General features: G+C 38.2%; 1 long non-coding RNA gene across 2 annotated transcripts; it reads left to right on the top strand.

Annotated features, from left to right (window-relative positions):
• The first annotated feature begins 1,081 nt into the window (after positions 1-1,081).
• On the top strand, positions 1,082-11,118 carry LOC106507477 (uncharacterized). Of its 2 annotated transcripts, none has more exons than XR_014839569.1 (3): positions 1,082-1,217; positions 1,540-1,717; positions 10,469-11,118. It is a non-coding gene; the product is annotated as an uncharacterized LOC106507477 (long non-coding RNA). The 2 variants fall into 2 exon arrangements; XR_014839570.1 differs by lacking the exon at positions 10,469-11,118 and adding an exon at positions 1,863-5,833.
• Positions 11,119-20,418: the final 9,300 nt, after the last annotated feature.

The following is a 20,418-nucleotide window of genomic DNA, read 5'->3' as shown; positions in this document are numbered from 1 at the left end:
CATAAGGCCAAACATTGGCTGAGTGAATGAATAATTTTTTTGTTCTGTTCTAGACTTTACGTCCTAAACCATAGCTATCGTATTCATTGCTACCAACACAAACAGCAATTTTATTCATTCATTCAACAATTTAAAATTTCAAAACCAGTAAAATTTTATGAACTTTGGCAAGCCCGCAAGTGGGGGAAGTCAGTGAATTCAGTTAGTCCACGATGAAAGGCTTAACAGATGGATGAACCATTTAACTGGTACTTAATGAAAAGACTGCTTCTTTCGCATCCTTTTGGAGATATTATGATTCACCTTCTCCTTTCTAACATGAATTAGTTCTTTGAAATGGGGATACCATCCATAAATACTGTCTGTAGTCCTGCACAGGGCAGAAGGCGGACCATGGCCTTGAACCTTTATTTGGGGCATGCCCAGTACTAGAAAAAGTTCCTAACATCTCCTCAAATCTTGGATTTTTGTGTTGCTACTTCTAAGATTTTCCAAAATAGAATTCCTCCCCCACCTACAGATTTGTTCAGCTCAAATTACTGCACCATTTAGAAACCCTTCTCACCTTCCCCCCCAATACTCCTATTGTGTTCTTAGGCCCTTGAGCCATTGCTGGAAGCCCAATACACCATAAAGATGGAAGATGATTTTGCAATCATTGCCCCACCCCAAAGAAGATAGGCGTGAGAGGCAAAGATAAAGAGACCTCCTCCTTTGCCTTAAATTTCATTCCTTTGTTGATACAGGCTTAATATCTTGAAAGTCCCTTCTAGGGAGTTCCTGTCACAGCTCAGTGCTTAATGAATCCAACTAGGAATGGTGAGGTTGTGAGTTCCATCCCTGGCCTTGCTCAGTGGGTTAAGGATCTGGCGTTGCCGTGAGCTGTGGTGTAGGTTGCAGATCTGGCTTGGATCCCACTGTGGCTGTGGTGTAGGCCAGCGGCTATAGCTCGGATTCAACCCCTAGCCTGGGAACCTCCATATGCTGTGGGTGCGGCCCTAGAAAAGGCAAAAAAAAAAGGACCAAAAAAAAAAAAAAAAAAAAGAAAATAGAAATTCTGTTCTAGCAATGGAAGACTGACCTCATTAAAAAAACTAATCAGAATAAATCTCTCCCAGACCTCCCTCTCCTTATCCTTACAGAGGAATACAAAGCTGGAGGGGTGGAGAAACAGAGGGTCCGGTGTCTACACCTCCAGAGGTTTCTCTGCCAGGAAGGTAGGTGGACCCATAATGATAGGTGGACTGGAGCAGCCTATTTTAAAATAGGCAGGGGGAACCTGGCTACAGAATGTTTACTGTGTCGTCTCCTGGAGGTGACTAAGTGGGCAGGCATCTCCCGGAGGCCCTGGCCGGAGAGTCTGCCTGAGTGACACTGCCCCACCTCCCACCCTCTGCCCGCCTTCCTGCCGCCAAGCGGGCCCTGAAGGAAGCGATTCAGCTGGTCTCCCAGAGATGCTATCAGCACCTTCGGGAGGTATGATAAAGAGGTGAAGGGCGAGACCGCAATTTATTTTCCACTTCTGTCTCTCAAAACCAGGTTTCCCCCCTAAAACACGCGATCCTCATTGGAGGAAGATTTTGATGTTGCTTTGTTGCTGGTGACAAATGCCGACTTACATCACCGGGATGGGGGCGCCCTCGTAGAGGGTATCGGGATTCCGTGGTTTAGGAGCCAGCCTTTCTTTTCCACCTGGCACAACGCTGGAATTTCAAAGGTAGACCTCAGCCCCCTTCCCCATGTCCCGTCTCCCCCTGCCCAGACCTCAATCCTCCTCCACCTCGGGGGCTCTGGTCTGGGCTGTAAGAAATGAAACATATTTCCCAATGTGTTTTCTTTCTTTTTTAATAAAAATATCAAAGGCGTACTGATCAGTGGCTGAGGAGGGAAAGCTGCGGCCAAGGCTATTTTTTAACTGGAACATGCCCCGTGCTGTGCCACACTCATCCAGGGGCGGCGGAAGATTGATGGCTGGACATGTGGAGGGAACTGCCACTGATTGAAATCAGACAACTGCAAGCTGTGAGGGGGGGCCAGGGGAAACCATGCTAACCACAGCCGGCCGGTCTTAGCACATTTGAACAGGGGTTTTCCTCCGCCTGCCTGCCGTCTGCACCCCGGAGCTCAGAGCGGCTGGGCAACAGGAGGTCAAGGGCAGAATGAGGGGCTGTGACGGCCTCCAGGTTCCACAGCCTCCTGTGCTCCTGTGTCTCTACCTCCCCTGCTCCTTCTTCTTCTTCCCTTTTTTTTTTTTTTTTTTTTTTTTGTTGTTGCTTTGTTTCCTGCATCTTCTTACAAATCCCACCAGCGATCATCGGAGCCCTCCCTGCCCATTACCCATCACAGGCCTTAGGGCTCCGTAGGAAAAAGGAGCAATCCACTTTCAGGAGCAGAGAGAAGAGATAAAAATGATATACACCTCCCCACCCCACCCCCTCCCCGTTTCCCTGGCCTGCATCCTTGATGCTACCGCGCAGGATTCTTTGATTTGCTTGTCAATGGACAGGGGCTGGAAGGAAGAGTCCTGGGAAATTGTGGGGGCTTGACTTAGTGCCCATCACCAGGAGCACAGCCAGAGTTCAGGGCTGTTAACAATTGTGCAGCTATGCACTTGAACTGAGGCATTTTTATTTCATTAGGGGTGTCAGTTTACAGCCATTAGCTAAGCAGATTGGCCAGGACCAAAAGGCTTTTTTTTTTTTTTTCTGTGCCTTATCACCAGATCTCTTCCATTATTCAGCTTTTTAAAAAAGAGACAAAGGGAGGGAGAGCAGCTTTAAACACATTATGTTTTGTGACTTGTCTCTATCCTCTGGCCCCAACAGCCTAAAATAGGTTTTATTAGAAATCATTATTTAAATTTCTGCCCAGGACCCTATGGATCTACCATGTATAATGGTTCCCAGATCATGGAAAGTAACAGAGAGGGTCTCCAATGGGCCGACATAATGTCAGTGACAATTCATTTTTTTTGCCAGTTAGGATGCTGGTTTAATATCCTGAAAAAGGCACTTAACACCACCCTTTCATAACATCTGTCAGGGCCCCGGCCAGTGGCCTGTTTCTCACACTGTGAGTCCTCAGGCCGTTTGGGGGCCTTTCTCTGAAACAGGCTTCTCTCAGAGGCCTCGGAATTCCTCAGACATTCAGCCACCCCCAGGCCCCCCGGGCCCAACACTCGCAGACCAGCTGTTACAACTTTCCAGGACACTCCTAAATTTTCTAAATGTGTGCCACATAAAAATAAAATTTAGGACGGTGTGTGTTCAGGATCTTTGTCTATAGGAGTGTAACTCATCCCCTGTCGGGGACCCATTATTTCCACATTCTTCTACCGCACTTGAAGCTTCGTCTTGGCCCTCAGAACAGCTTAGCGGGAATCTCAAGACTTAAGATTTGGGTCAACAGATCATTTTTTCCCCTTTTCTCTCTTACCTTTTTTTTTTTTTTTTTAAGGCCCCCATTTTTATTTTATTTATTTATTTATTTATTTTTTACAATGCTCACATGTCAAAAGAAAATTGTACTCTACACTGGGATTCGCCAACTGTTAAAATTATCTCATTGGCTGTAATTTGCTCCCTCTCACACTGTTCTCTATATTCACACACTCTCACACATACCAACACACTCTCATGTAGAATCACATGCACACACATAAACACTGACATGCTTTTTTTCTGGACCATTTGAACCTAAGTTGCAGACACCCTGACACTTCATCTCTAAGTATGTCAGGGAGCATTTCCTAAGAACCGCATAGCAATACCTTATCACAACTAAGAAAATTAACAACAGTTTCATGCTGGAATGACTCTACTAGCCATTCCATAGTCACACATCCCCAGTTACCACAAATAGACTTTTCTAGCTATTTTCCTTTTAATCCAAGATCCATTCAGGAGTCACACATTGCATCAGGTTGGTTTTCGTGTTGTTTTCTATGATGGCTTTTTTTAAGGCCAGGTCAGTTGTCTTTTAGAATATTCTTTCATATTTTTGATAAACTTTGTTACTGAAGTACACGTTTTGTCCTGTTTTTTAATTTTTTTTATTAAAGTATACTTGATTTACAATGTCGTATCAATTTCTGTGCATATGTATACATTCTGTTTTTTCTTTTTCTTTTTTTTTTTCTTTTTGCTATTTCTTGGGCCACTCCCACGGCATATGGAGGTTCCCAGGCTAGGGGTCCAATTGAAGCTGTAGCCACCAGCCTACTCCAGAGCCACAGCAACTCGGGATCCGAGTCGCATCTGCAACCTACACCACAGCTCACAGCAACCCCGGATCGTTAACCCACTGAGCAAGGGCAGGGACAGAACCCGCAACCTCATGGTTCCTAGTCGGATTCGTTAACCACTGTACCACGACGGGAACTCCACATTCTTTTTTTTCATATTATCTTCCGTCAAGTTCTATCATAAGACATTGGATATAGTCCCCTATGCTATACAGCAGGACCTTATTTCTTATCTATTCTAAATGTAATAGTTTGCATCTACTAACCCCAGACTCCCAGTCTATCCCATTCCCTGCCCCTCCCTCTTGGCAACCACAAGTCTGTTCTTCACATCTGTGAATCTGTTTCTGTTCTGTAGATAGGTTCCTTTGTGCCATATTTTAGATCCATGTATAAGCGATATCATATGGCATTTGTCCTTCTCTTTCTGACTTACTTCACTTAGTATGAGAATCTCTAGTTGCATCCATGTTGCTGCAAATGGCATTATTTTGTTCTTTTTTATGGCTGAGTAGCATTCCAATGTGTTTACGTACCACATCTAAATTCATTCATCTGTCAATGGCTATTAAGGCTGTTTCCATGTCTTGGCTATTGTGAATAGTGCTGCTATAAACATATGGGTGCATGTATCTTTTTGAATTGCAGTTTTGTCTGGATATATGCCCAGGAGTGGGACTGCTGGATCTTATGATAGTTCCATATTTAATTTTCTGAGGAACCTCTATACTGTTTTCCGTAGTGGTTGCACCAATTTACATTCCGACCAACAGTGCAGGAGGGTTCCCTTTTCTCTACACCCTCTCCAGCATTTGGTATTTGTAGATTTAGTAATGTTAGCCATTCTGACTGGTGTGAGATGGTACCTCATTGCAGTTTTGACTTGCATTTTTCTAATAATGTGTGATAGTGAGCATTTTGTCATGTGCCTGCTGGCTAACTGTATGTCTTTTTTTGAGAAATGTCTATTTAAGTGTTCTGCCCATTTCTCAATTGGGTTGATTTTTTGTTATTGAGTTGTATGTATGAGTTGTTTCTATATTTTGGATATTTGGATATTAAGCCCTTGTCAGTTACATAATTTGCAACTATTTTCTCAGATTCCATAGGTTGTCTTTTCATTTTTTTAATGGTTTCCTTTGCTGTGCAGAAGCTTGTAAGTTGGATTAGGTCCCATTTCTGTATTCTTATTTTTATTTCTAATGCTTTGGGAGACTGTGAAGTACACAAGTTTTAAATGAATTGTTCCATTAATTTTTAGACCTATGTTATTTGTAACCAGGTCAAGTTATCCAACATTACCTGGACCCAGTACATCTCATTCAAGCTCCATCCCAGTCAGTTCCCTCAGCAAAAAGTAACCACTATTCTAACTTCCATCACCATAAATTAATTTTCCTGTCCGTCATTTTTTGAACTATGTTCAGTTAGTGCTGCAGGAGGCACAAGGAGTTGTCCTTAGCTGGAGTCCTGATGAGATCTCTTTTAAGCACACACTGTACCAAGAGTGATCTCTTATCTATTTCAGAGCACTGGCATAAACTTGTTTCTGAATTTGCATTATACAGTGAAATAAAAACATTTAAGTGATTCTTTCTCCTCCTTCAAGCTGCAATTCTGTCACGGTTTTAAGAACTTATAATATTGTTAAAGTTGGAATATTGTTTCTCAGTTGAATAATAGCTTATGGAGATATCATGTTAGTTGCATTGGAGTCCTTGGTAAGCATAGCAGTGTTGTTTTGATTTTTTAAATAAGAATAAAACCTGAAAAAACTTAGATCCTAGGATGCCTTCTAAATGCTCTCTTCTTATCTTTATGGAATTAGACCATAAAACAAAAAGAAGATTACTAAATGGAATACATCATTACGTTGCACCCCCCAAAAAAAAAGTGTTACTTGGACATAGCAATTGAAAACAGTTTCTCTATGAAAAAGCAATGAAAAGAACACATCATATGGCCATGGCCTTCATTTAAAACCATGGCTTCTCTGATAATTTATTTTTGTCAAGAAGTAAAGAATTATTTGTGTCTTTTAAAAGTTATATTACACATTTATTATAGTTGTTGAGCCTCTCTGCTCATAATATTTAGAAAGATATGAAGGGCTATTTCATATCCAAATTTTAAGTATTGGGAGATAAGTGGTTATTTTTTAAATTTCCATTTTATATCTATACTACACATGTAATGAACTTCCATAAGACTGATTTTGACCACAGAGGGATGGTAGTTGCCTCCTTGTTGTGGTCCTTCAATTCCTTGACAAATGTTATCAGTGTTTTAACTCTGAATATAATCTTATAAGTCTGCTTGTAACCCAAAAGCAGCAAAGACCGGAGTCATCTCAAGTTGGTTCAGAGTCATCTCAAGTTGGTTCAAAGTCATCGTTTATATGCCCAAATTAAAGCATTTAAGAGATGGACCAGAGTCACAACTTTGAAGGAAAAACAAGAAGAGTTCAAATAAAATAAGAGCAGATATTAGGATATGATGTCATATTCTCACAGAGAGGGTCCTGAAATCTTTTTAAAAAAATCTTATTAAGGTATAGTTGATTCCAAAATCTTTTTTTAATTGAAATATAGTTAACATACAATATTACATTAGTTTCAGGTGTAAAACGTAGTGGCTCAACATTTACATACATTATGAAATGATCACTATGCTAATTCCAAGAACCATCTGCCACATCTAAAGTTATTACGATATTATTGACCATATTTGCTGTGCTGTACTAATGTATCCTCATCACTCACTTATTTTATACTGAAAATTTGTACCTTTTAATCTCCTTCCCCCATATTGCCCAAGCCCCCAACCACCTTCCCTCTGACAACCACTGGTTTGTACTCTGTATCTGTGAGTCTGTTTCTGTTTTGTTTGCTTCATTTGTTATGTTTTCAGATTTCACATGTAAGTTAAATCATTTGGTAGTTTTCTTTGTCTGACTTATTTCACTTAGCATAATACCCTCCAAGTCCATCCACGTTGATTCAAAAGGCAAAATTTCAGAGGTCCCATTGTGGCACATCAGAAATGAGCCCAACGAAGATCCATGAAGATGCGGGTTCCATCCCTGGCCTCACTTAGTGGGCCAGGGATCTGGTGTTACCATGAGCTGTGGTGTAGATTGTAGATGGGGCTCAGATCCCACATTGCTGTGGCTGTGGCTGTGGTGTAGTTCAGCAGTTGCAGCTCTGATTTGACCCCTAGCCTGGGAACTTTTTAGGGTACAGCCCTAGAAAGCAAAACAAAAAGAAAGAAAGAAAGAAAGAAAGAAAGAAAGAAAGAAAGAAAGAAAGAAAGAAAGAAAGAAAGAAAGAAAGGAAAGAAAAGGCAGAATTTCATTATTTTTAGGACTAATATCCAGTTGTTGTTTTTTTTTTTTTTTTTTTTACATATATCACATCGTTTGTGTCCATTCATCTATCCCTGGATGCTTAGGTTGCCTCCATATCTTGGCTACTGTAAATAATGCTACAGTAAACCTAGGGGGTGAACATATGTCTTAAAATTAGTGTTTTCCTTTTCCTCAGAGAGATTAGGAAGGGTCATGAAATCTTTAAAGCAATAGAAGTTTAGGAAGTAGGATTTATCATCAAGTAATAGCCTCTTCAACCGCATTAAGGAGTTTGAAGAACTTCCAACTTAAACCTTATAGCAACTTCTACAAACTCTGTCAAACCATCACACATTCTCAACATTCTCCAACATACATTTGTTTCTGACATTTGTAGAAATCCTAGTAGGTTGCAGTTTTATGAGCTGTTCCTCAGCTCTTTTCATTCAAGTTATCATTCTCTTTTCTCTATATAACTCATTAATTGGTTCCTCTAAGTAAGGGGATAAAATGTAATTAATCTCCCACCAAAAATTTTGAAGTAGAATTTCCAATTTTATCCTTAGTTTGGTAATAACACAACTATATATAATTTTATTATTTCAGTATAATAAATTTTCTGATATATAATCAAAAGAAAAGGAATAAAATACAAAACAGTAAAAAAAATTTTAACTGGTGCAACAAGCCTAGAAGTCAACTGCTACCAATAAAAGGTAGATGTTTTAACAATTCATATAATAGTCATGTGCTGCAAAGCATTTTAAACACTTGCAGAAAACAATGATCTGGAGTTTTCAGTACAAAGTGAAACAGTACAATCGATGTCTTCTTGTTTGGCCATTGTGTTATAAACATCTTGTGATTTTTAAGGATACAAGAATGATTGTGTTAAAATATAGGGAATATATCTTCCATATGCCCATTTCATACTTTGGTTTGTTCCCCATAATCCTAAAGATAAGTGTTTTCTCACCTACATGGGAGAAACAAGAAGGAGTAATGAAAAGAGAGAATCCAGTTGTATTATATGCCCATCCCCTGGTTCTAGTGGAGGCCATAAAGGCTAAAACTATTGTTTTGGAAAGAGCTACTATGTCTTTTCTCTCTCTCTCTCTCTCTCTCTCTCTCTGTTTTTTTTTTTTTTTTTTTTTTTTTTTTTGCTTTTTAATCGGAGCTACAACTGCCAGCCTATGCCACAGCCACAGCAATGTGGGATCCCAGCTGCATCTGCAATCTACACCAAAGCTTAGGGCAACTCCAGATCCTTAACCCACTGAGCGAGGCCAGGGATTGAACCTACATCCTCACAGATACTATTCGGGTTCATTACCATTGGCCACCACGGGAACTCTAAGAGTTGCTATTTCTATAACAAATTCTTAAGGAGTTTTGAATAAAACTGTAAATTAAAAATATAGGTTTGAAGAGATTATATTACTATTTTCCTCACTACTTTCTGTTGATGTGATATTCATTGTTCCGATGTTAGAACTCTTGCATGAATTCTACCCTCTTAACAAATTTTTATGTGCACTGTACAGTACTGTTAAATGTATAGTATTATTAGGTGTTAATTGTTTGAGATGTTAATTGTTTAACATCTTTAGAACTTGTTCATCTTGTATAACTGAAACCTTATGCCTTTTGAACCATTCCTGATTTCTTCCTCCCCAAGCCCCTGGCAATCATTTTACTCTCTTTTTCTTGAGTTTGTCTATTTTAGATGTCTCATTTGGTAGAATCATGTTTGTCCTCTGTCATTGGCTTATTTGACTTAGCATAACATCCTCCAGATTCATCCAGGTTGCCACAGAGGGCCGTATTTGCTACTTCGATAAGACGGAGTAATATTCCATTGTAATTATATGGTTATAATTTTCTTTATCCATTCAGTTGTCATTGGACACTTAGGTTACTTCCATATCTTGGCTATTGTAAATAATACAGCTGTGAACAGGGGGATGCAGAGATCTCGTCGAGATCCTGATTTTCAATTCTTTTGAATACATACCCAGGAGTGTGATTGCTGGATCATAGGGTAGTTCTATTTTCAATTTTTTGACAAATAACCTGATTTTTTTAATGGAAAAAACACTTTAATAGACATTTCCCCAAAGAAGACATACAAAATGACCAACAAATACATGACATGAAGCGCAACTTTACTAATCATCAGCAAAATGCAAGTCAAAAGCACCATGAGATATCATCTCATGTCTGTTAGGATGAATATTATAAAAATAATAATAAGTATTGGAGAGGATTGGAGAAATTGGACTCCTTGTACCCTGTTGGTGGAGATGTAAGAGAGTACAGGCACTACGAAAAATGGTATAGAGTTTCCTCCAAAAAAAAAAAAAAAAGAGGATAGTTGTATTTTCATGTGTTTCCTTAATTCCTCTACCTCAAATACGTATCATTGAATGCCAAAACAGAAGCAAAAGTTGAGATTAAGAGAGAGAGATGTGGTGTTTGGATGGAATAAGATGGATTTTTTTTTTTTTTAAGGAAGAAGGAGAAAGAGAAGAGGGAAGGAGAGGAGAGAAATGAAAGTTTTCTAGGAAAACCAGGAGGGAGCAGTGTGAAGTAAATTCAGAATTTCAGGTCACTAAATACTAAAAGCATCAACACTCATGAAGCTTTCATAGATAACATCAACAATACTTCCACATAAATTCAGGAATCATTCTTTTCTGACTTAGATGGGTTCTAAATCTAAGCATAAAAGAAGGAAAAATGTAGATGTGACCCTAATGCACTAAAATATGCAAGGGCACCAAACCTCAAATATACATTTTATGTGGATACTTGTCAGAAAATAAAGATGAATTTTAATGTTTTTCTCTTCTTTGCATTAAAATGAAAATGTCCTTAAGAAAGACATGATTCAATCAAGAACAAAACTACGGGTAGAAGATATTTCAAGTTACATCATTTCTCAGTCTTGGATTCTCCAGCTTACTCAATCATTTTGCTTTGCTATGTAAAAGAGCAACAAGTGCTAAAGAGAGAAAATGGAGAGGAGAAAAGACTTTGTGCAGAAGAAAGAAAGAGGGAAATCTTCATGGAGGACGCTTTGGAACCATTTCCATCTATCATTTCACCCAAAGGCATGCCCAATATCTAACTTACCATCCCAAGTTCCTTATCGCATCCATGTCCTGGCCCCTGTGATAAAGAGTCACAGAAACCTAGTGGATTATGGAATGTTTTGTTTTTTTTTCAGTGCCTCTAAATTCATATTGAGGAAGTATACAAGTTGGCTTGGTTTTGTTTCAAAATGCTCTTCTAAAACTGTGTGATCTGGAGCTCCCGTTATGGCTCAGTGGTTAATGAATCCAAATAGGAACCATGAGGTTGCATGTTCGATCCCTGGCCTCCCTCAGTGGCTTAAGGATACAGTGTTGCTGTGAGCTGTGGTGTAGATTGCAGACGCGGCTCAGATCTGGCGTGGCTGTGGCTGTGGCATAGGCTGGCAGCTACAGCTCTGATTAGACCCCTAGCCTGGGACCCTCCATATGCCATGGGTGCAACCCTAAAAAGACAAATAAATAAATAAATAAAACAAAATTTAAATAAAACTTTGTGATCTAACCATAATTCCTTTTTTACTATCTCTCCTTTGCTGTTTGACTTTCAGCCCCAAATGTTAAATTGAAACAGTTCTTTCAAACATCCCCAGTGATCTAACCACCACATTCTGAAGGTTTCCTTTATTTCCATCTTTTTCAACTTCCCGCTAGTCAGTGGTTCTCAAACATGACCACATACTGGCAATTCTAATGTGAAGCTAACATTGAGAATTGCTATTATAGCTGATCATCATAATAATCACCTGAATTCTTCCAAAACTCTTTCCTCCCTTCACTTTGGTGATTATGCCTTGATTCTCCTGCTTTAATTCTACATCCTACCATGTCTGTTGCTCCTCCTGCCTCTCTAAATCCCAATGGCATCTCTTTCCTCATCCACGCTCAAAGTTTTAAAAATTCCCTTCCAAGTCAACATCTCCTGCTCTAGCCTCTTTCTAGAACTCCAACTTGCATTTCCTATCACCAGGTATAACTCACCGCCTGAATATTCTAATAACCTCTCAAATTAAAACATCATTTCTTTGCTCACCAAACCCATGCTTTCTTCCTTGCCAAACACTTCATCTTCTTGATTTCCCTTTTTAGGAAACACTTTAAATAATAATAAGACAATCTAATATTTTTTAAAAGCCGATGTCAAAACCTTGCAAGAGACAAGTAAAATGAGGCTTTTCAGGGTTAAGCTTGCACATCAGCATTTTTAAATGCTCTCCAGGTATTATAATATGAGGGTTGAGAAATATTGCTTGTGAAAATTCAGTATTTCATGAACACATTCTGCTCTTACTCATGTTTTCCTGTCCTCTAGAGCATGACTCTTCCAAATGACAACTATGGAAATACCATACTTTCTCCTAGGAATTCTATCTCAAGCATCCCTTCTTTCTTAGATCCTTTCAGATTTTTATTGTCAGGCATTCTTCCCCTTTTAAAAAATCTAAATAGCAGTTTCTAAATCTCTCATTATGAAGATCAAATTATGCAGTGTAATACAATAACTTGTTAGTTTGCTTATTTCTTCATTGAATGGACGTTCAAGAGCACTGGTTCTTATACTTTAGAATTCATAAAAATTTATGGGAAAATGATTAAACTACATATTTCTACCAAAGGATCCAAAACTCTTATTCAATAACTTGGATGGTGCCCAGGTGATTGATCTACACAGTAGACAGCTCTGCTGTAGACCATTCTAGAGACACACCTTGAGAACTATTCTCTCAGACCAGAAATATGTGTCGTATTCTCTCTACTCTGAAAGGCTAGCAGCACCCTGAATGTCATAGATGCTCACTATCTAGTTAACATGTCTACCTTGGTGCTTGATCAATAAGGGTCACCTTTCCCTGGTATAATGAACCTCAAGTCTTTATCTCCCACTGGTTGGCTACAATACCTCAAGAGCTCTAAGCTCTTGGTGAAACTTGATGATAAACCACCAGCAAAGATAGTGCTTTTCCAGCCCCTCCTTTACCATGTGTCACTAATGCTATTTCCATAGAAGCAGTGTACTTCCAAATCTGTTCTATCTTATCCATGAAATAAGTGGAGAATTTCTCACAGTGAGAAACATTTGACTTTGTTACCTTGCCAAAGCTCTCCGAATTAATCACCCTGTCCACAGATTGGAATAGTTCCACCAGTCTGGATTTCATCGTTATTTAAAGCTGAGCAGACAAGAATTGCTCAGCTATGGAAAAGGAACTCACAGACTCTCTGAGGCATAATCAATTGGATTAGGGATCTCTGTCTTCTGAAGCTGGTTTTGTAACTTTGTCCCTTCTGAATTTTCCCAGCTACCAGTCATTAGGCCTTTTAATTGAAGAGAAGGTGACTTGCTCACATGAGTCAATAGGTGAAAATAATTATAATGCAATTAACAGCAAAGTTAATTGCAAGAATGACATTTCCGTGCCAAATCCAAATGTTAAATATTATAGACTTACCTTCAGATTCCTTAGAGAGCAATGTTATTTTCTTTCATTTACACTATAATGTCAAATGCAATACTATGTTGTTCTTTATATCACCATGGCTTAGTGTGAGAATGTTTTCATTAAGGTAGAAAGCAATGAAAAAGGAAATTTGAAAAAGTCTGGCCTGATTCTATTACCACCCCTTTATCCTCCAGCAGCCTTTTTAATTAAGAAAAAGCAACCATTACACAAAAATCAAAGTGGAAAAACCAGGAAGCAGGAAATATTTTTAAAACATTGTGTTATTTTAAGATTACCTAAAGAAAATATGACAAAATGAGTTAAATTTTAATCATACTATTGTTGCTAGAGTAAATAAAGTGCTTTTAAGTCAATTTTATTCTCTTATTAACAATTTTATAATTTTTTCCACTTAAAAACACTGGTGACATTATAATCAAATAAATTTCCTTAACTTCTATACTGTGAAAACTAGGATACTTGAGATACACAAACATCAAGATCTCACTGGGCTCAAAGAGAGATACAAATCTAGAGGATGGAGCCTATGGAATAATTTATTGATGGAAAATATGATGTAAACCTGTTACTCCTTTCTACGAGAGATGTTTTAATGGTTCCTGGAATGATTTTTATCCTCAGGACATATTAAGGACAGTAACAATAGTTGGCTTTTGTGTACTGCAATTTTATTTAATTTATGTTTTTACCTTATTGGTCTTGAGGCTGAACATTTATTTAACAGAAATATTTTGAAAAGCAAGTCAAATAGAGCAGAATCCCACAAGACCTCATGATCTACTGGAAAAGAGATTAAAAGATAAACAAATAAACTCAACCCAAGAATGTAATCATAGTAGCTTAAACAGGGTGCTATGGGATTGCAGAAGAGGCAGAATCTAGCTCCTTGGTGAACTGGGGAGAAAACTCCACAAATGTGATTTGAACTGAGTCTTAAAGGGATAAGCAAGTGTCTGCCTGACATGTGAAAGAAGTAGAGGCTTTAAACCAAGTGAAAAAACAGAGTTTTCCCAATAAGGAGTTTCAAAAATTTTATTTTCTTGGGGAACTCCTGCTTGTTCTGTGGTAGGAACATAACATATGTGTGGAGGAATTATAGGAGACCATATCATAACAAACATTGTATGCCATTCCAGGAGGCTGGCTTCTTCTATTTTAAGCTATGGAGGCTCTGAAGAATTTTAAACAAAAAGTGACATGATCTCATTTGCTTTATTATTTTTTAAACATCTTAGTTGAGATTTTATTGACACATGACAATTTTGGCATTAAATGATATATATATATATGTGTGTGTGTGTGTGTGTATATTCACATGGCTTTATCCATAATCATAACAAGGTAATGAACATATCCATCATCCATCACTCCAGAAAATTTCATTGAGCCCTTTTGTCGGAACTCTCTCTTCTCTTCCACAACCAAGCCCAGGAGACCAAAGGAATCAAATAATGCATACACATTTTGTCTAGCTACTTTTACTCAGCGTAATTATTTTGAGATTTGTGAATGTTGTATGTAACAGTGGTTTGTTCCATTTTATTGTCGAGTAGTGTTTCATTATATGGACATACCACAGTTTGTTTATCCATTTGACTACTGATGAACATTTAGGCCATTTCCAGTTTGGCACTATTACAAATAAAGCTGCCTATGGATATGCATACACAGGTTTCTGTAAGGACATACGCTTTTAATGTCTTGTGTAATTAACTAGAAATGGAACAGCTAGGTCATATGACAAGTCATATTTAACTTTTTAAAAGATTATAAAACAGTTTGCCAAAGTAACTGTACCATTTTACATTTGCATCAGTAGCAAATACCAGATTCCAGTTCCTCCATGTCCTCATCAACACTTGGTATGGTCAGACTTTAAATTTTAGCAGCTTCAGTTTAGTATGCCATGTTAAACATTGTAGTTTAAACATGCATTTCCCTAATGACTACTGATATTGAACATTTTCGTGTATTTATTTGCTACCTATATAACTTCTTTGATGAAATATCTATTCAAATCTTTTGCCTATTTTTAATTTTTTTGTTTCCTTTATATATTTTTAGAGTTTCTAAGATATTCTGGATACAAGTTCTTTATCATATATATTATTTTCAAATATTTTCTCCCAGTATGTGCCATATTTTATGAAGATGTTTTTAATTTTTATGAAGTCCAGTTCATCAATTTGTTCTTTTATATACCACACTGTTCATGTCATTTCTAAGAAATGCTTGCCTAACCCAAGGTCATAATGATTTTTTCCTGCCTTTTTTTAATACAAGTTTATAGTTTTAGGTTTTACATTTTTGTGTATGATTCATTTGAGTTAATTTTTGTCTATTGCACCAGATGTATGTAGAAGTGGGGCTTTTTTGTTTGTTTTTTCATAAGGGTATCTAATTGCCCAGCACTATCTGTTGAAAATTTTTTTCCTTTCCCACTGAATTGCTTTTGTACCTTTGTCAAAAATCAATATCCCACTTAACAGACATCAGTAGAACAACCCATCCAACAAGAGTATAATACATATTCTTTTCAATTGCACATGGAGCATTCTTCATAATAGGGCATATATTAGGTCACAAAACAAGCCTCAATAAATTTTTAAATATTTAAACCATACAAAGCATCTTCTCTGACCGCAATGGAATGAACTAGGAATGAATAACAGAAGGAAATCTGAAAAATTCACAGATATATGGAAATTAAATAACACACTCTTAAACAACCAATGAGTCAAAGAAGAAATCACAAGGGAAATTAGAAAAATCCTTTGATATCAACATAAATGTAATATACCAAAATGTATGTGGTATAGCAAAAGCAGTCCTCACAGGGAAACGGATAGCTATGAATGTCTATGTAAAAAAAAAATAGAAAAGATCTCAAAAGAATAATCTAATTATAGACCCTAAAGAACTAGAAAAAGGAAAACTAAATCAAACCCAAAGGTAGGAGAAGGAAGGCAATTATTGTCCGCAAAATGCTATAAAGGGGAGAATAAAAGAGACGGCCTGCTTTTAACGAGTAGCATACTAGATATATTACACACAAATTAATTGCATCTTCATAAGGAAATTTTATTGTAGGGTCAAAATAATAATACATGATTAGCCATTAGGTACATAACAAAGTTGGCATTCATATGTCATTTATTATGAAAGAGACTATGATTTTGGAGATCATAGATTTAACATTATTTGACCTCAAAATTATACACAGAGTGTTTCCATAGTACAGATGTTCACTCTGAGGTTGTAGCTTATTACATAATGTACCAATGGCAAAAATATTCAGTTCAGCAGTACAAGGTCAATGTTATTCACCATAAAATTCTGTCAGAGCAAGTCCCTGAAATATACCTTATTTACGCATTAAAGGATAGACTAGAAATTTTGCGGGGGAAATTACAGGGTTGAACTCAATTAATTCTTTTTAAAGCAAGCATAGAAATCAATTGACTTGCAACCCCATAAATTTAAGAATGTGCGATCTTACTCAAGGTACTTTGAATTAACATGAAAATGAAAAGTCCTGCACATCTGTGGAGTAATGGGAAAAGTGAGTAAAATCCAATTTTTTATGCATAGGGAAGATTTGTTACTGTTCAGTTCCTGGGAAGAGAGAGGTGGTTTTCTGTTCTGGACGATGTACTGAAGAATCTAAATGATTATCCTCAGTGTGACTGCCAGGAAAACCACTGTGAGTTGTTGTCCCATGCTATAAGCTTTAGATAAATTTAAAACATACAAAGACATGAAAAGGAGGATGGAATTACATAACAAGTAAACAAAAATCAGTTCTTTTAATTTTTCTGTATGCAATCTGACTCATACAGCAGACGATGCCTAGTTATAAGCATAACACACTACTATTGCTGCCCTCCACACTGCATTCAAAATATGAACCAAGTTGTGATCCAATGTGCTAAGGTATATAATAGTGCTAGCTGGAGATTAGATACCCACGGAACCTTAAAATTCATAGCACGAGGAAAGCTAAGATTGGATACAGCCAGAGGGTCAGAGCAGCAACATTTCAGTTCGAAAACTGAAGTAAGTGAGAGCTTTTGGGCCATCAGGTTCTCTAGACCTAGATACAGTTTCCATACTGTAAAAAACTTCTCAGCATCCATTCTTATATGTATAATAATCTTTTACTATGAAGTTAAAGTCATCTTACAGTGTGTGAATTTTGAATAACAAAAAGCAAAATATGAAATAATTTATTGTAGAAATTCAGGAAACTCCAGAAAAAAACAAATTTAATTAAATCCGAATTAGAAATACCATACATTTATATATTCTCGCATTCATCTCTTTATTCAGTAGCCCATTACTGAACACTGTTTGTGTGTAAGATGAAACCAGTTGTCCATGTGAACCTCCCACGTGAGCAGGGATGCTGGGAATTTTGGTCTTGTCTACGTTAAGAACCTAGGGCTAGGTGTAGGCTGGGGCTAGGTGTAGCCCAAACCACAGGGCTATCCAAAGCACCATTTCATACGGGCAGCTGGGCACAACAGACAAAGAATCAAGACAAAAGAGATTTGAGTTGCAACAAAATTGTAAGGGGGGGACCACAAATGAGAAAGAACCAAAAGATTTAACTTCAGGCATTGGCATGAGGAAGAGAGGCTTAAAGAGAAATGTCTCAAGCAATAATGCAAAGAAGATACCGGAAGTCCCTGTTTTCCCCAATTTTTTAAGCTCTAATTGTTTTATGGAAACCATGAAAGATTTAAAATTTTTCCCTTGCTTCCCTTGGTCAAAATATGGTACCTTTTGGAAATAGGCTCACATATGTAATTTTGTATTCCTAGCTACTCACCCGTATTTTACAAACATTAAAGCCTAATAATTATTTGCCAACTTCTGATTTAATTTATTTATGTATACATTGTGCAGTCCAATATATCCTTGAATCATCTGACTAAGATAGATTCCTGGACATCATTGCCAGGTGAATCACCGTAACTCCCTGTTGTCTGATATTAGGAGTTGCTAAGGAGACCCTGGGCTTCAGCCTAAAATATTTTGAACACTCTTCTGTGCAGCTTGCTTTTCTTCTTCTAAAATCTGTACTGCTGAGACTTGAATCAGCCATCAGTGCACTCATTGGGTTTTCTGCTGTGGCCTAGCTTCAGTGCCTGGCAAGGTCAATGATTAATCCTGATTTTCAGAAAAGGAAACTGCAGCTTTAAAAGGTAATGCAATTTGTTTGAGATGTGGATCTAGAGATATCCATTGGGTTAGGTCTAGAGTGAAGAATGTAGGTGTTACTTCCTCTACTTGAGTCTGATTAACATGAAAATATATCTGCCTTGTGCTTATTAACTCATAACACCTGTAGCTAACAGACTGAAAATAAAGCCTTTGACAAATGGTTTTCCATCTCTGCTTTTCAGAGCCTTAGGACCCCTTGGAGCTGCCTCAGAAACCATCTCGAATAGCAAAAGAAGGACTGATCTGACGGGGCTCTGAATTGTTACCTCCACTCTAATCTGCAACTTTACTTTGTCTTTTTATTTATTGGGATACACAATAATGTTTTATTAGGAGGAAAGACATCACTGCTATAGAAAATTTGAAAAATATTAAATATTAATATATACCATATATTAGAATTACTTAAACTGTCTGCATGAAAGCTTCAGTGGCAGCACAACTATTTTAAGAAAACTATGGGGAGTTCCTGTCGTAGCACAGTGGTTAACAAATCCGACTAGGAACCATGAGGTTGCGGGTTCTGTCCCTGCCCTTGCTCAGTGGGTTAAGGATCCGGCATTACCGTGAGCTGTGGTGTAGGTTGCAGACGCGGCTCGGATCCCGCGTTGCTGTGGCTCTGGCGTAGGCCAGCGGCTACAGCTCCGATTCGACCCCTAGCCTGGGAACCTCCATATGCCACAGGAGCGGCCCAAGAAATAGCAAAAAAAAAGACAAAAAAAAAAAAAAAAGAAAGAAAGAAAACTATGGGACTTCACACTGTGGCTCAGTGGTAACAAACCCGGCTAGTATCCATGAGGACGCAGGTTCGATTCCTGGCCTTGCTCAGTGGGTTAAGGATCTGGCGTTGCTATGAGCTGTGGTGTAGGTCACAGACGTAGCTCAGATCTGGCGTTGCTCTGGCTGTGGCATAGGCCACCTGCAGCTACACCTCCGATTCGACCCTTTGCCTGGGAAGTTCTACACGCCATGGGTGCAGCCCTAGAAAGACAAAAACAAACAAATAAACAAATGAAAACAACCTATGGGGTCTTTTTGAAACCTAAGAATTTGCTATGGTAAGAATCAAATAATTTCCTAAAAATATCTATGCCATAGTCTAATTGTCAGTTGCACAACTTTTTAATTCTATTCAACAAGAGACCATTTCATTGCCTCAGAAGAGACACATCTTTGAAAAACCAAGGAGAGTTCTTGATTGGACCCAAAAACCAGTTCCTGGTCATCTCTGTGAAGTCACAGTACTGGCTGTGAAAATGGTCAAGTGGAGCAGCAGCATCAGCAATGTTAGAGGACCAGGATACCCAGGAGATGCTACTGCAATTGAACTCAGGTTTGGCTGCTCACCACTCAAGCCAATAACTTGAAAGGCAGGTATCAGTAGAAAGGAAACGTGCTTTAATCAGAAAAGCCAGCAATCTAAGGAGAAGGTGGACTCATGTCTGGAGACCAATTCCTAAGGTTCTGCCTAGCCATGATAATTTTTAAAGGGAAAAATGGAGGAGAAGAATCTCAGTGAATCATCAAGGCAGGAGGTTGGGTTCTGCATCATTTTCCACTTAGTGCAAACTGGCTGACTCACCAGATGTTATCTTGCCTTCATGTTCTCTCTGCAGAATTGCTAAGGGGTCTGTTGAGGGTAGAGAGTTTTTTAACTGCTTAATTCTTCATTCTTTTGATCTAGGAAAACAATGACCAGGTTAGACAAGGCATGGCGTGCATTCAGGACAGCATAAGTTAGGAGTTAGTTTCCTTTGCTTAGAGATCTCATTCCCATAATTAGGTTCTTTAAAAGTAAGAGAGGAACAGAAATGGGCAAATAGAAAAGGGGCAAAAAAGCTGCTTTCATTCCCCAAACATCATTCTGTTTCTAGGGATTAGGGACAAATGCCCATCTTCTGTAAATTCTTCATGCCAACAAAGGGTGCTGTATTCTCAGAGGGGAAGATGTCAACATGGGTCTGTAGCATCTCCTTGCTGCCAGTTTTATTTGCCTGCTTACATATGTGGGCAGAGCAAGCTGCAATTATTTTGATGCCCACAAAGATG

The sequence above is a fragment of the Sus scrofa genome, chromosome 1 (assembly GCF_054392235.1).
Source record: "Sus scrofa isolate SSC_HxYL_T2T_F1_AM1 chromosome 1, Sscrofa_HxYL_maternal_Yorkshire_Landrace_v2.0, whole genome shotgun sequence".
NCBI classification, from domain to species: Eukaryota; Metazoa; Chordata; class Mammalia; order Artiodactyla; family Suidae; genus Sus; species Sus scrofa.
The sequence above is the reverse complement of the archived record's forward strand: the minus strand, read 5'-3'. Positions and strand labels throughout refer to the sequence as shown.